The 16428-nt window shown below is 41.5% G+C and overlaps 1 protein-coding gene across 9 annotated transcripts in view; it reads left to right on the forward strand.

Annotated features, from left to right (window-relative positions):
• Positions 1-16428, forward strand: part of Abl2 (ABL proto-oncogene 2, non-receptor tyrosine kinase) — a 103847-nt gene that overhangs the window by 48213 nt on the left and 39206 nt on the right. The window contains exon 1 of one of the 9 annotated variants that reach the window (XM_076547739.1): positions 9056-9193. The exons of 7 other annotated variants lie outside the window; for them this stretch is intronic. The gene's annotated coding sequence lies outside the window, so the exon portion shown is untranslated. Of the gene's footprint in view, positions 1-9055; positions 9194-16428 lie in introns of those variants that run through there. One more of the 9 variants, XM_076547737.1, reaches the window with a different exon arrangement.

Raw genomic sequence — 16428 nt, forward strand, 5'->3', positions numbered from 1 at the left:
CGGGGGTGGGGTGGGGTGGGATGGTATTTTAGTATATTTTTAGCCAGGTGGTGGTAGCAGCACACTTCTTTAATCCCAGCACTCAGGAGACAGAGGTAGGCAGATCTCTGTGAGTTCAAGGCCAGCCTGGTCTACAGAGTGAGTTCCAGGACAGCCAAAGGTACACAGAGAAACCCTGTCTTGAAACAAAACAAAACAAAATTTATTTTAGTATGTTTTTACTAATTCTTTGAGAATTTCATACAATGTATTTTATTATATTCACTACTACTCCTAATTCCTCCAAGATCCACACATATCTCCTTTAAAAAAACCCAATTTCTTTGGGGTAATCCCCTGCAGTATAGCTGACCAACAGGGCCACAGCCTTAAAGAAGATTTACCCTCCCTCCCCCAGAAGCCATTGACTGCCAGGTTCTTCAGTTAGGGACATGCTCATGAGCTGCCCCCTCCTCTGTGCTAGAATGCTGACTGGCTTGATCTTGTGCAGGTCTTGTGCAGGCACCACAGCTGCTGAGAGCTCATGAGTGCAGTGGTTCTTTCGTGTCCAGAAGACACTGCTTGGCTTTGGTGCTCTCCAGCCTTTGGCCCTTAGATCTTCCTGGGCCGCTTTCACAATGGTTCTTGAACCCTGCTCACTTGTAAATGCCCAAAGATCATTCTTGGAAGGGATTTTTCTTATTTTTACCTGTATAACCTATTAGGATGTGAATATTTCTGTCGTGGGGAATTCATGCTTTTATTTGTATACTGAACACATTTAGACCCAAACTGTAGAGGATAATTGCGGTGGAGATCTTTCCTGCACAGAACAGTGAAAAACAACAGAACCTTAAGCTTGAGCTCTTTGTAGTTAGAATATATTGGGCTAGTCTGTTTCTCCACTATTCTTCAGGCTAGAAAAATATCCACTTGGGACAGTGCGTATATACATTTGTATATGTGGGCATACAGATAATTGGAGGAATATCTTGGGGTTAAATTCTTGGTAGATAAGAGGACAAAGTAAGACAAGTGTGTTTGCCAGTCAAGGCTTGCTTTACAATCTTCCTTGGCAGGAGATTTGATGAAGGACTTCATTTTATTTTACTTAAACAATTTTAAAATTACTTTATTTTATGTGTATGAGTGTTTTGCCTGTATGTATGTATGTATGTATGTATGTATGTATGTATGTAATATGTATGTATGTATACTATGTGAGTTTCTGTTGTTCAGGGAACCCAGAAGATGGTATCAGATTCCCTAGGACTAGAATTACAGTTGGTTATGAGCTACCATAGGGTGCTGGCTATTAAACCCAGATCCTCTGGAAAAACAGCCAGTGCTTTTAACTGCCGAGCCCTTTTTCCAGACCCTGTGTGATTCTCAATATGTCTTAACAATAAAAACCCAGAGTCACATATTGAGGGTGAAAGCTGAAAGATCAGAGAAGCAGAGTAGCAGCTACCAGAGACTTCTTACCTCTATGAAATCTCAGACTGAATATGGGGATCCTGTCTCTACGGTGGCCCTCAGTCCGACTCGGGGGCAAGATCCTGTCTCCACCAGCCTTATATTTCTGTCTCCACTTCTTTAATGCTGGGATTAAATACTTGAGCCTCCCAAGTGCTAGAATTAAAGGTGTGAGCCACCATTGCCCAGAACTGTTTCTCTTTTAGACTGGTTTAATCTTGTGTAGCCCAGGGTGGTCTTGAACTCCTGATCTTCCTGCTTCCTCCTCCCAAATGCTGGGATTAAAGGTATGTGCCACCATTGCCTGGCCTCTATGGTTAATTAGTGACTAACTCTGCCCTCGGATCTCCAGGCAAGCTTTATTTGTCAGAACACAAACAAAAGATCATACAACACCCACGACTTTCATTTTCTTGTTTGTCTGTTTTTGAGACAGGGTCTTCCTATGTTTTTCCCTGGGTGGCCTGGAATTTGCTATCTAGACCAGGAGCCTCTAACTCACAGATACACCTGTCTCTACTAGCATTAAAGGCGTGTGCCATCATGTCTGGCCTTCTATCAACTTGTAATTGTAGTCTTTTCTGTTTGAAAATGCTGACAATGCATTATTATTATTATTATTAGATAATTAATTTGTAACTTTTTCCAGAATTGTTTTGGACATTGATTTTTCAATTAGTTTTAGCAGGTTAAAGGTGTGTATTTATTAGGATATATTAGAGTCTTGGCCTCTCCTGGTTTATGTTCTTGGGATTGTTTTTTCAACAGTGTCTTATTACATTACCTATTCAGGATGGTCTTGCAGTCATGGTCCTCATACCTCGGACTCTGTGCTAGGATTGCAGATGTTTGCAAAATTCAAAGATTCGGTGACTTAAATGCACCCCCTCCTTCCCATGAGTCTAGGGACAGTTGGGATGTGGCTAACTTTAGAGCCTTTGGTAGCTTCTGTGTATCATTGTCTTCTCGTGGAGGTGACAGGAACAGGAGGTACTTTTTCTAGTGTCTGTGGATAGTATTACTGCACTGAGACATCGGAAATAGCAGGGGTTAGTTAGTAAAGTGGGAATGGGGGTGACGAGAAGAAAGTATTTGGGGATGGTTTAGGAGCTACAGAGTTCAGTAAGTCCAAAGCATGGGGTGAGTGAGTGACCAGGAAATGATAAAGAAATGCAGTACACCTTGCAAAAGAGCCCCGTGTGCCATGTGGGGGTTGAGACTTACTGAATTCAATGTGGAGAATCTTTGCAAGGTTATATGGTCAGACTTACTTGTGTCTAGACAGGAAAAAAAGATCAGTCTTGGCTATTTGTGCGTATCACATTGATTTTAGTTAAGACGAATATTGGGCACACCATCAAAAACCCAGCGGAGGAATTAACAGAATATAAACTGAACTCATGGAATCGGCCAGAGAAAATGAAGATGAACTGTATTCAACCAGTTAGTAAATTTGTCACATTTTCATTTTTGATATCTCGTATCTTGGAATAAGAGCAGTTTTCCATTTCACATATGACCTCTCTCTGTCTTACCAGTGTTAGCATGGGAAGCTAAGAATGATTTGAAAAGAGTGAAGCATTTAACTAATACTAACAGTACACTTTCTTCTTCCCATAATTTTTTTTGTTGATTCTTTGTAAATTTCACATCATGCACCCCAAACCCACTTATCTTCCAGTCCTTCCATTTCTGTCCTTCACCCTTGTAACCTCCCCAAAAGAAAATAGGAGAAAAAAAAGTGTATCACAGTGTGTCACGCAGTACACCCACCCTTTTGTCCAAGCAGCTTTACTTGCAAATGTTCATTCAGTTACTCCTTGGTCTAGTTGAGACTTCTGGCTTCTGCTACACTACCAGTCCTCACCAGGACTCTCGGGGATATCCTGCTGTTGCCCTGAATCATGGAGGTCCTGCAGCTTTGGTCCTTTCCTACAGGACCAGTTACTTCGCAGGTCATACATGGGGTAGGTATTGCGGTGGACCACCTCAAAGCCCTGGACCTGGGCCTGGGTGGTGGCTGAGTTGGTCAGCCTGCCAGCTCTCCTGCCTTGCTCAGGTGAAGAGTGAGATCAGCTCTCCCTCGCCTAGTCAGTAGGGCCAGCTTTCCCACACCTGTGCCCAGGGTCGCCTCTCCCACACAGCCCAGGCAAGGGGCAGGGCTAGCTTTCCCAAATGCTGCAGTTGGTGAGGGATAGGACATTACATTTTCTTGATACTTTGCGAGAGTTGAGTGAATACTTGATTTTAGTGAACCTAACTGATCCACATTTAACTATTAGTGACCTTTTGTTTTATATTTCCTTAAAGGAGTGTACACATTGAACCTATCTCCATAATCCAGACATTTAAAAATATATACTCATTTAAAAGAGAAACTTAAAAAATTGAGGCTGTTCCACATGGCTTGCCTGGCATGCAGAAAGCTGTGGGTCAGTCCCAAGCACCACATAAAACAGATATGGGATTGCATGCCTACAGTCCTGCAGGTATAGGAATGTATGCCTGCAGTCCTGCAGGTGTGGGAATTATGCCTGCAGTCCTGCAGGTGTGGGAATGCATGCCTACAGTCCTGCAGGTGTGAGAATGTATGCCTGCAGTCCTGCAGGTATGGGAATGTATATCTACAGTCCTGCAGGTATGGGAATGTATATCTATAGTCCTGCAGGTGTGGGAATGTATGCCTACAGTCCTGCAGGTATGGGAATGTATATCTACAGTCCTGCAGGTGTGGGAATGCATGCCTACAGTCCTGCAGGTGTGGGAATGTATGCCTGCAGTCCTGCAGGTATGGGAATGTATATCTACAGTCCTGCAGGTATGGGAATGCATGCCTACAGTCCTGCAAGTGTGGGAATGTATATCTACAGTCTTGCAGGTATGGGAATGTATGCCTACAGTTCTGCAGGTATGGGAATATATGCCTACAGTCCTGCAGGTGTGGGAATGTATATCTACAGTCCTGCAGGTATGGGAATGCATGCCTACAGTCCTGCAGGTGTGGGAATGTATATCTACAGTCCTACAGGTGTGGGAATGTATATCTACAGTCCTGCAGGTGTGGGAATGCATGCCTACAGTCCTGCAGGTATGGGAATGTATATCTACAGTCCTGCAGGTGTGGGAATGTATATCTACAGTCCTGCAGGTATGGGAATGTATGCCTGCAGTCCTGCAGGTGTGGGAATGTATGCCTGCAGTCCTGCAGGTGTGGGAATGTATGCCTGCAGTCCTGCAGGTGTGGGAATGCATGCCTACAGTCCTGCAGGTGTGGGAATGCATGCCTACAGTCCTGTAGGTGTGGGAATGTATATCTACAGTCCTGCAGGTGTGGGAATGCATGCCTACAGTCCTGCAGGTGTGGGAATGTATATCTACAGTCCTGCAGGTGTGGGAATGCATGCCTACAGTCCTGCAGGTGTGGGAATGTATGCCTACAGTCCTGCTGCTCCAAACATAACCCAAACAAAACAGAAATTAAAACCTCCTGAAATTCTGTTTGTTGTCTCTCTGCTTTCTCTTTCTTTCCCCTGTACTGGTTTTTAACTTGGCTGGTTATATAGCTGAGGCTGACCTTGAACCTGGTCTTCCTGCCTATACCCTTCCAAGTGCTAGTATTTTAGCTGTGTGCCACACCACCTGGGCTTCTTATTGCTTTTTAACATGTTCTAGTTGCCAACAAGATAAATCTGGAGTTCTTGGTGTGGCTAGTGTACTTCTCAATCGAGTCCTCTTTTACCTTCCTCCTGTTTTTCTGTCTTAGCGCTTTATGTGATGCATGTACAGAAATCTAGAGTCCATAGTACATATTTTTTCATTAAGAATGTATTCTGGTGCTATATCATCACTAGTTGACTATCTCTGACCTGGAATGTCTTCCTCATTTAATTTACTTTAAACCAGTGGTTCTCAACCTTCCTAATGCTGTGACCCTTTACTACAGTTTCTCATGTTGCTACTGTTATGAATTGTAATGTAAATATCTGATATGCAAGTAGTCTTAGGTGACCCCCATGAAAGGATTGTTCCTCCTCCAAAGGAGTCTTGACCCGCAGGTTGAGAATCACTGTTTTAGATGGTTGATATAGAAACAAGACCTGTTGGTGTATTAAAGTATGTGGGATACACTTGGGCACAGATCTCATCTTTCTAGCTTACTGATATGTCTCTAGCCTTGTTATATATAGTGCATTGCAAATGTAGATACTAAATAAGTATTTTAATAATCGATACATTAAAATTACTGATAGTTAAACATTTTAGAACTTCCCATATGTGATGGTTAGTATTAATTGTCAACTTTACACCTAGAAGGCAAGCCTCTGGTATACCTCTGAGGGATTGTCTGCATTAAAGTTAGCCTCTGAGAATGTCTGTGAGGGATTGTATTGGTTTTGGTAATTGATGTGAGGAAATGAGTACTGTGTTTACACCATTGCCACCTCCCTCCAGTTCCTTTCTTATTCCTCCACTCCCTCTCAAATTCATGACCTCCTCTTCTTTAGTATTATCACGTAGCTATACATGTATATGTACATACAGCCTACTGAGTCCATTTAATGTTGCTCTTATGTGCATGTGTTTGGAGCTGACTACTTGAGATTAGGTAACCTATAAGGGGACTCATCCTTGGAGAAAACTGGTTCTCCCTTTCTCAACATCCCTTGATTGCCTATAGCTCTTCACCTAGGGGTGGGCTATATGAGATTTCCCCTATCCAAGTTAGCATGTCAGTTGGTGTTGTCAGGAAGACCTTTTTTAACTGTGAGCAGGAGACTCCTGAGTGGAGAACGTGGGCTGAGCCCTAGCAAAGTGCTTTCATGCATTGTTCTCTGTCCCATGATATGGGTGTGATGGGAGGGACCAGCTCCCTCGGACTGTGATTTCCCCTTTATGATGGATTGTAACGTGTAACTGGACCAGAAGAAGCCCTCTCTCCTGGAAGTTGCTTTTGTCGGGGTGTTTTATCACAGCTACAGGAGAAGAAACTAAGACACTGACTCGATTGAGTTGGGTATTATATCTTCACAGACATATGTGCATTTTATGCACAGAAGCTGTAGTGTGTGTGTGTGTGTGTGTGTGTGTGTGTGAGAGAGAGAGAGAGAGAGAGAGAGAGAGTGAGAGAGAGAGAGAGAGAGAGAGAGAGAGAGAGAGAGAGAGAGAGAGAGAACACAAGCACAGTTGCTGCATGCTTCCGTAGTTTCAGTGAAACAGCTGACTGCTTAGGTTACAAAGGATTGTATTATAGATCTTTAGGAATGATCTAGGTTTATTGTGAGTCCCTCCCTAGGAATGTCAACTCCAAGCTTGCATTGAAGTCACTGTACCAGGTGCTAGCTGCATTGACTTTGGGAATTCCGAGGGGCAAAGAGGGTTGGCACATTCCTGTCATCCCTTAGATAGTTCGTTTTCTTTTGCCTTGACTACGCAGGCAATGATGTGCTTCTGCTAAGATGAACTGATCATAAAATGCTGAAGTCCACATATTTTTTTGTGTTCAGAAAGGACCCTACTAAACCTTCACTACAATTATGAGAAGTTATTTATATCGAAAACAAGTTAAATTTAAACCCCAGAGTGGACTGTACATTTTTGTCTAGATACTGTAAAATTTGTGTTCTGTGATATGATGGTTATGGAGGGTATTTTCCGTTTTGATGGAACTGGCATGAAAATGATTCAACAACTTCATTGCTTTGCCTGTCTTCTGTTTTCTTCATTTAAGAGTTTGGGTGGAGATTTTTTTATATAAGTCTATGAATTTATTTATTTGCTTATTTATTTTTTTGAGACAAATCTCACTATATAACCTTTGCTAGATTTAAACTCCAAGTTTTCCTGTGTCAAGTACTGCAATTACAAGCTTGCGCTACCATGCCTGGCAGGTTCTGTGAGTTTTAACATGTGTAGATTCATGGAGTCCCACAACTAATAGAAAGAACCATCTGACCCCAGAAGTTAAAACTGGGGCATTGGAGTCTCCTTTGGACCTAACAGTCAACAAGTAATAATCCTTTCTAGCTACATTTCCTACCTTTAACCTCTGGCAACTATTGATTTATTCTTCCACGATAGTCTTGCTTTGGAAAGGATGTCATATAATGGAAGCATATACCATACACCTTTTGTGAACAGCTTCTTTGGGAAACTTAGCATAGTGCTTTCTAGTCAGGCAACTTGAATGTGTCAGTGGTATATTCCTTTAAGTGTTCAATGGCTTTGCGTAAGACGGTATCAAACTTTGCTTATATTCTTTGATTCATTGAAGGACATTTAGATTTTTCCAATTTAGAGTGATTTTTTTTTGTTTGTTTTTGTCTTTCTTTCTTTCTTTCTTTCTTTCTTTCTTTCTTTCTTTCTTTCTTTCTTTCTTTCTTTCTCTTTCTTTTTCTCTTTCTCTCTCTCTCTCTCTCTTTTTCTTTCTTTCTTTCTTTCTTTTTTTTTTTTTTTGAGACACGGTTTCTCTGTGTAGCCCTGGCTGTCTGGAACTTCCTCTGTAGACCAGGCTGGCCTCAAATTTAGAGATCCAACCTGCCTCTGCCTCCTGAGTGCTGGGATTAAAGTTGTGCACCACCACCACCCAGTGATTTTTTTTTAAAAAAAAGATTATTTTACTAATGTGTGTATTTATGTCTATATGTATGCAAGCTTTATGTATGCAGGTGCCTGGGGAGGCCAGAAAAGAACATCAGATTCTTTGTAGTTGGAGTTACAGGCAGTTGCTTTTAATTAATTCCCGTGCCATCTCTCCAGCCCCAGTTTGGGGCAATTTTGAAAAGAGCTTAAAAAATTTGCAGATGGGTTTTTGTATGGATTACAGTTTTTCATTTCTCTAGTGTTAGTACTTAGGAGTGGGAGTACTGGCTCATATTTCAGGTGTTTCACATCATGGGGAACGGTCCAACTGCTTTCCAAGTTAGCTGTACTGCTCCTCATTCTCCTGAGTACCATGAACATGAAAGTTTAAGTTGCATCCTCATCCACCATAGTCCTATTTGATATGGATTCCTTGATCTAATTTTACAGAACACGCTTTGGGCAATACTGATGGATGTAGTATGCCACCCCACGTAGTATGGCATGCAAGAGATATTATGAAACATGAAGATGCATGGCATTTAGTTTTTATATCTTGAAACAAGTATTTAAAAATATATTAGGGGTTATGAGCTATGTAGCTTAGCAATTTTTAAAGGTTCTCCTTTATGACTTATTTTTTAAAGATTTGTTTTTAGTTATGTGTTTATGTGTGTTGGGGCATGTGTGTGCATTTGAGTGCAGATGCCTGTCGAGGTATCAGATCCTCTGGGGCTGGAGATACAAGTGCTTTGGGAGCTGGGAACAGAACTCTGTCCTTTGCAAGAGAAGGTCTTGCTCTTAACCTCTGAGGCAGGTCTCCAGCCCCATGTTTATGGCATTAGCCCCATGACGTAAGGACGTTCTAGGCAGTGGTTTGAAAGTCTGGAACCACTCTGGAGATTCTGATAGTTTGGGGCTACTAGGATTAACCAGAACACCTTTTTTTTAAAAAACATCTGTTGATGTTGGAAACTTTTATAAACTATATTATAATACTAGTTCAACTTTCAAATTACAGGCTGTAAAATCTGCTTAATTGGGAAAGCTATCAGTAGTTGAAGAAAAGGATGAAAGGGAATATAAGAATGCATCTCCGTAGTAAAAAGCTGTTTGTGGATCTTACTTTGCACTGGATTCAAATTGTGAACAACTGGGTGTGAGTGTTACTCATTTAATTATACCTTTGTCAAAGCTCTGACTCTTGTAGTATTACAGCCAAGATACAGTGAGTGGTCCTCAGCTGGGAGCAATATGCCCTCCAGATTATGTTTGAGAATGTCTGGAGACAGTTTTGATGGTCATATCTGAGAAAAGGGAGCTACTGGCCTTTATTGGGTAGAAGGCAGGGTTGCTAAACATGTCATGCAAAGGACAGTTGTCTACAGCAAGGAATCATCCTGCTTCATCCACCTCTAAATACTCCGAGAGTCATTGTTGGAAATTTTGGTGTTAAATTATAGTATTAAAAATTCTGTCATGAGATATAAGATATATAATTTGTTACATTAAGAACATAATTTTCAAAGACAACATATTTTCCCCAGGTGTGGAGGCAGAGGCCTCAGAGGATCTCTGAGTTCGAGGCCAGCCTGGTCTACGTAGTGACCAGTGAGTTCCAGGGCAGTCAGAGCTACTGTCTCCAAAAAAAAAAAAAAAAAAAAAAAGAAAGAAAGAAAGAAAGAAAGGAAAGAAAGAAAGAGGGGGAGGGAGGGAGGGAGAGAGAGAGAGAGAGAGAGAGAGAGAGAGAGAGAGAGAGAGAAAGAAAGAAAGAACATATTTTCTTTCACAGCTGGAGTTAAAGCTCAGAGGTCCAAGCATGTGCCACCCACTTGGTCTTTTAAATGTGAGTTCTGAAGATCAAATGCAGAGTCTTGTGGTTCTGCCGACTGAGTCCTCTTTCCAGCCCTGCCATGTGCATTTTTATCCAAATTAAGTCAATCAAGTCTCTCTCATATCCATGCAGTCTGTTAGTTAAGCATGTAAGCATGCGCAGAAGGTTAAGCTTGTAATTAATTATTAAGAAAAGTCTTCGGCCGGGCGTGGTGGCGCACGCCTTTAATCCCAGCACTCGGGAGGCAGAGGCAGGCGGATCTCTGTGAGTTCGAGGCCAGCCTGGGCTACCAAGTGAGCTCCAGGAAAGGCGCAAAGCTACACAGAGAAACCCTGTCTCGAAAAAACCAAAAAAAAAAAAAAAAAAAGAAAAGTCTTGGCATCTTTCCTTCTACTCAATCTTTCTGTCTGCAGTCAATAGGTAAATATTTATGTAGTCCTTGTTTTAAAGTCTTTACATATAATCTTTTTAAATTCTTGCGCCACTTCTATGAGTAACCACTATAGTAGTGTCCATTTGTGGGTGTGTGTATATGCATCTCTATGCAGGCGTGTGTATACTTGTGTGCTCCTGTGTGTGTGGTGGGGCAGAGGGTGACTACAGCTGCCGTAATCACTTTCCACCTTACTTTGTGAGATGTAATCTCTGGTTAAACCTCGAGTGTACTGATTTGGCCGGGCTATTTGGCCAGCCAACCCCAGGTGTCCTCCTGTGTCTGCTTCCCCGGTGCAGGGATTCCAGGCAGTGTGCCGCCATACCTTCCTTTGCTGTAGGTGTTGGGGACCCCAGTTTAGGTCTTCATGTGTGCAGCAAGCACTCGCCACTGTGCCATCTCTTGAGCCCCTGTGTTGTCCATTGATAGACAAAGAAATGGAGGGACAGTGATGCCAGCTTGATAAAAGTTACGGAGATGCTCTAAGTGGGAACACTTGGACTCAGAGCTAGGGACTGTGGCCACCAAGTACCACAACTCGCCTATGCCCACAGTGGCTGCCTTCTAGGGAGGGCTGTTCACAGTTCAACTTCTTGTGCTTCATACTCTGCATGTGACAGGTACTCAGCAAAACAGAGCTGCTATTATATATTCTTGGGAAACATAACCAGCAATAATTCTACAAGGCATGACTTTTAAGCACCACTTAAAAAACAGAATTACCCGCCGGGCGGTGGTGGCGCACGCCTTTAATCCCAGCACTCGGGAGGCAGAGCCAGGCGGATCTCTGTGAGTTCGAGGCCAGCCTGGTCTACCAAGTGAGCTCCAGGAAAGGCGCAAAGCTACACAGAGAAACCCTGTCTCGAAAAACCAAAAAAAAAAAAAAAAAAAAAAAAACAGAATTACAATAATAGCTAAATCAGGGAATGCTTTTTTTTAAAAAATTTCCTAAATAATAAGAACCTTTTATACTGAGGTAATCGTGTTTTCTTTAATTTGTATTAATGTATATTACATTGATTTTTATAAACCTTGCATTCCTGCTGTTGGATTTGACGTGTTATAAATTTATTAAAGGTTTTTAAATTAGTAATCATAAGGAATATTGATTTGTACTTTTCTTTTTCTATGATGTCTTTGTTTTGCTTTACTCTTGCTTAAAATCCATTCTCTACCGTCCCCTCACTCATGGGAAAGACATTATTATAGTTGTCCATTTCTAGCCTTAGATCAGAAGTCCATTTTGCTGTGTAAGTGTGCAAAGCCAAATATCAGTCTATTATGAGGGCTCTTAAAACTTTTTGGAATGCAGAGCTTTGGTCCCTTCTAGAGGAAGAGATTTTATGAAACATATATACTCTTTTCTGGTGCCTCATACTCTCAAATACCTTATCAACAATTAGATCTGAGGATACAGAACACATAGATACAACGGGTCAATCTGTAGCTCTCCATCAGTTCTCTAAATATTTCAATTTGTCCTTTAAAAAAAATCGTGTGTATAGTGAGTGTGTTCTCTTCTGTGTGTGCAGGGTACATGTGTAGAAATGTTAGAGGACCACCTCAGTTTTCCTGGTAGTTGGGATTACAGGCCTTCACCACCATGCTCATCTTGAAATATTTATTAGTAGCTTACCCACATTCCCATGTGTCTTGGTCTGGTTCTGAACTTACTATTTTAGCATATAATTCATAATGCTAAGAAGAAATTGCACTGAATGAACGAACATAAATTGTGTGTGTATGTGTATGAGGCCAGAGGTCAACTTTTTATATTGTTCCTCAGGAGGTGTATACCTTGTTTTAGGTTAGGCTGATGGCCAGCAAGTCCCAGGGATCCTCCAGTCCCCACCCTAGGGCTGAGATTACAAGTGATGCTGGTATGATGAGACCATCTAGGGTTGCAGGACCACTTCTTTTTACCTAATGATTTAAAGGATAAAAAGACAGGAAAAGCAAGGTCTGAGCACTCAGCAAAGATTTTTTGAACACAGTTCCTGCCACCCCCCCAGCACACACATCTCACACATCTCACACATCACACACACACATCACACACACACACACACACACACTACACATATGCCACCATGCCCCCTGCCCACCCCCCACTATACACAAAGAGATAGACTTCTCAGGTGGGAAAGGGAATTTTTATATGGGTGGCATGAGTTCCCATTCTCTCTCAGAATTGGCTGGTTTGGGCTAATGGGGAGTTACTGGATAAATGTAGACAAAAAAAAGGGGGGGGGAGCTGGTTAATTCCCACCACAGAGGGAGAGAGAGACTAGTCCATCAAGTTTTTGTTTTGGAAAGGGAAAATAAAAGTTTGAATGAAAATTACATGAATCTACTTAGAACAGTGGTTCTCAACCTATGGTTCGTAACCCCCACAGGGATCAGGTATCAGACATCCTGCATATCAGAGATTTACATTATGATTCGTAACAGTGGTAAAATTACAGCTATGAAGTAGCAATGAAATAATTGTATGGTTGGTGTCACCACAACATGAGGAACTGTTTTAAAGTGTTGCGGCATTAGAAAGGTTGAGAATCACTGACTAGATAAGAGTCTCTTCCCATCTTTCTGCTTACCAGGGACTAGTTCCTCAAAGTAAAGTTTGGTGTTGAAATGTGACAGATCCTTACCACAACTTGGCTCATATTGATGACTCATAAAGTAGTTATCATTTGTTTTCCTGTGTTGTAAATAACTGTATAATCAGAGCCTAACTATCTGAATGTCGGGTCTGAAAACGGCAGAAGTCAGTGAATTTTTTGTCTGTTTTTATGAGTAGTTGCAGTTTTTCAACCACCAACATAGTCTAATCTTAGGATGTAAACTCCACACAAGAAGTCCTGTGTAGCCATGAGCAGTCAGCGACTCTGTGTTCCTCTGCTGCAGCTCAGGGCTCCCATTAATCTGCCTTCTGTTTCTGTGGATTGCCTGTTCTAAATGCTTCATCTAAACCAGTGGTTCTCACCCTTCCTAATGCTGCAGTCCTTTAGCACAGCTCCTCATGGTGTGCTGACCCCAACACATACAAATTATTTTCCTTACTACTTTATTACTGTAATTTTGCTACTGTTATGAATCTTAATGTAAATACCTGTGTTTTCTGATGGTTTTAGGCAACACCATGAAAGAGTTGGTCGAGAGGGTTTGTGACCCACAGGTTGAGAACCACTAATCTAAATTGAAGTATATAATATGCATTAATTTTTTACTCTTTTTCATTTGGTGTAATGCTTTCAGAGATCATCCGTTACAGCATGTAGCAGTATTTTGTTCTTTATTGTCTAATAATTTTATGTATGCTCACTGAGCTACATCTTCAGCTTGCCCCCTTTTAATTTTATGTTTCTAATCTTTAACAAAATTACATGTATGAGTGTTCTTAGGGTTTCTATTGCTGTGAAGAGACCATGACCAAGGCAACTATTCTAAATGAATTTAATCTGGAGTTTGCTTACTGTTTCAGAGGGTTAGTCCACTATCATCATCATGGTGGAGAGTGTGGCAGCATGCAGGCAGGCATGATGCTAGAGCAGTAGCTTGGGAGCTTCATATCCTGGTCTATATGCAGAGAGAGAGGAGGCCGGGGAGAGAGACAGACAGACAGACATACTAGGCCTGGTGTGGGCTTTTGAAACTCTAAAGCCCCTCCCCCACACACTTCCTTCAACAAGGCCAAACCTCCTAATCCTTCTTTCTCAGACAGTTCCACTTCTATTTACTAAGCATCGGAATATATGAGCCTATGGGGGCCATTCTCATTCAGATCACCACAGTGTGTGAATCTGTGTGAGTTTGTGCATTTGAGTGCAGCGCTCTCAGGGACAAAAGAGGGCATTGGATGCTGTAGTTACAGGTGACGAGCTCACCAACTTGGGCACTGGAAACCAAACTTTATTTACCACTGAGCCATCTCTCCAGACTGGTTCTTTATTCTTGGTGTTCCAGAATTTCACATTTCCCATTCTATCTAAATATCTTCCTTTAACAATTCTCCTGGAGCCAGTCTTCTGGCATTGGGTTCTTTCTGATGGTGTGTCTGTTTTACCATTGTATCTGAAGATATTTTTTCTTTTTTAAAATTTTTATGTGCAAGGATGTTTTGCTTCCGTGTGTGTGTGTGTGTGTGTGTGTGTGTGTGTGTGTGTGTGTGTCTGTGCACCACTTGCATGCGGTGCCTGTGGAGTACAAGAGGGCTTTGGAACCCCCTGGAACTGGAGTTATAGGTGGTTATTAGCCTCCGTGTAGGTCCTCTGAGAGAACAGACAGCACTCTTAACCACTGAGCCTCTTTCTCTCCAGCCTCCAAAGGGTATTTTCAATCGATATAGAAATTTAGGTTAATGTTCGTTTGTTTTTGTGATGAACTTGGAGCCTTGCACATAACGGACAAGTACTCTATTAACTGGACCATGTCTGTAGATTTTTGTTTGTTTTGTTTTTGTTTTTCACATTTAAGATTATATCATCTTGCTACTTTCTAGATTCATAGTTTCAAACTAGAAAAGAATCTTCAGTGATTTCAGTCAGCATTCTCCATTAAGTGTGAGTTTATTATCTAAGTGATTTCATCCATATCTATAGTTTGTATGTGTATGTATGCATTCATGTGAGTGCAAGTCAGTGCACATGTATGTACATGATAACCTGGGGTACTATTACTTAGGAGCCATATCCACTCTTTCTTTTTGAGACAGGGTCTCTTATTGCCTGGAACTCGATCAGTAGGCTAAGCTGGTCCAGGGATTCATTTACCTGTCTGCCTCCCAAGTGTTGGGATTATAAATGTGTCCCCAGTCTAGCTCCTTTAAGTAGGTTCTGGGGATCAAACTCAGATTCTTATATTTATGTAGCAAGTAATTGATCAACAGAGCCAGCTCTCCACCCATCTTGACTTATTTTAAATTTTACATCTATTTTTTACTTGGGGGTTGTGGTGTAGCTGTGTAAATGTATGTGGACCCTGTTGTGCACATGGAGATCAGAGGACAACTTGGGAGAGTTGGCTCTCTCGTGTTATACAGGATCCTGGGACTGAACTCAGGTCATCAAACTTGCTAACAAGGACTTTTACCAGCCGAGCTTTCTCACCACCACCCCCTCGAGTGATGGTTTTAATTCCCTTGAGTGTTGGTGCCTTCACCCCAAGATCGTCTCTGAGCTTCAGATTTATGCATCAAGTGCGTCTTTGTACCTTCTAAATTGAAATCCTCGGGACACTTGCTTCTGAGTATTCATGGCAACTACCCACGCTCTCAAGCTCAAAGTCTTTGTTTCTCCTTCTGCTGTATGGAAGCAGTTCTGAGCCCCATGGCTTCCATCTGTGAACCACATCTTTAAGTACATCTGCTCTTCCTTTGTCTCCACGGCTGTCATTGTTCTCCAAGCCAACATGATCCTCCTCCTGACTCCCAACAGTTTCTCATTTTTCTCTCTGAGTAATTACCCCTCTTCCCAAGCAGTGGTGATTATCTTAAAAATGGAAGTCAGACCATATGACTTCCCTGCTTAGGGCAGTTCACTGGATTTCCTTTTGTAATTGGAATAGAGTCTAAATCCTCAGATACTTACTCTGGCCGCCTCAGACGGCCTCAGCAGTGGCCACACTTTTCATCCTGGACACACCAGATTCTTCCCTCCGGCTTCAGTGGTTTTGCCTCTGGATCTCCCTGCCCCAGTCAGGCATGCCTGCTAAGATTCCTTTATTCCTGGCTGAGGTTGTCACTTTCTTTTAAACAGTACACTTCCTTGCTTCAAGGTGTTGCTAAGATCACTTGTAAACAACGACAACGCTACTCTTTCAGTTGTCTTTTGAAAAGTCCTTTTTAATAAAAATGTTATTCATACTGATAATGAATTTGATATTTTAAAATTAATAATTATTGTTAATCTTGGTTTTAATACAGTAAGTGATGATTGTAACCCAATAATCAAGTGATCTTTGGAGACGCAAGTTATTTTAATTTTTATTATGATAAAATGTAAATAACATAAAATTTGCCATAAACATTTTCACTGTGCAAATTCTGTAACATTAAATTTATTCAAATATTTGGGCATCTATATAAAAGAAAAATCAAGATATTTTATATCAGTGGAATTATGAAATA

This window comes from Peromyscus maniculatus, chromosome 11 (assembly GCF_049852395.1).
Source record: "Peromyscus maniculatus bairdii isolate BWxNUB_F1_BW_parent chromosome 11, HU_Pman_BW_mat_3.1, whole genome shotgun sequence".
Classification (NCBI taxonomy): Eukaryota; Metazoa; Chordata; class Mammalia; order Rodentia; family Cricetidae; genus Peromyscus; species Peromyscus maniculatus.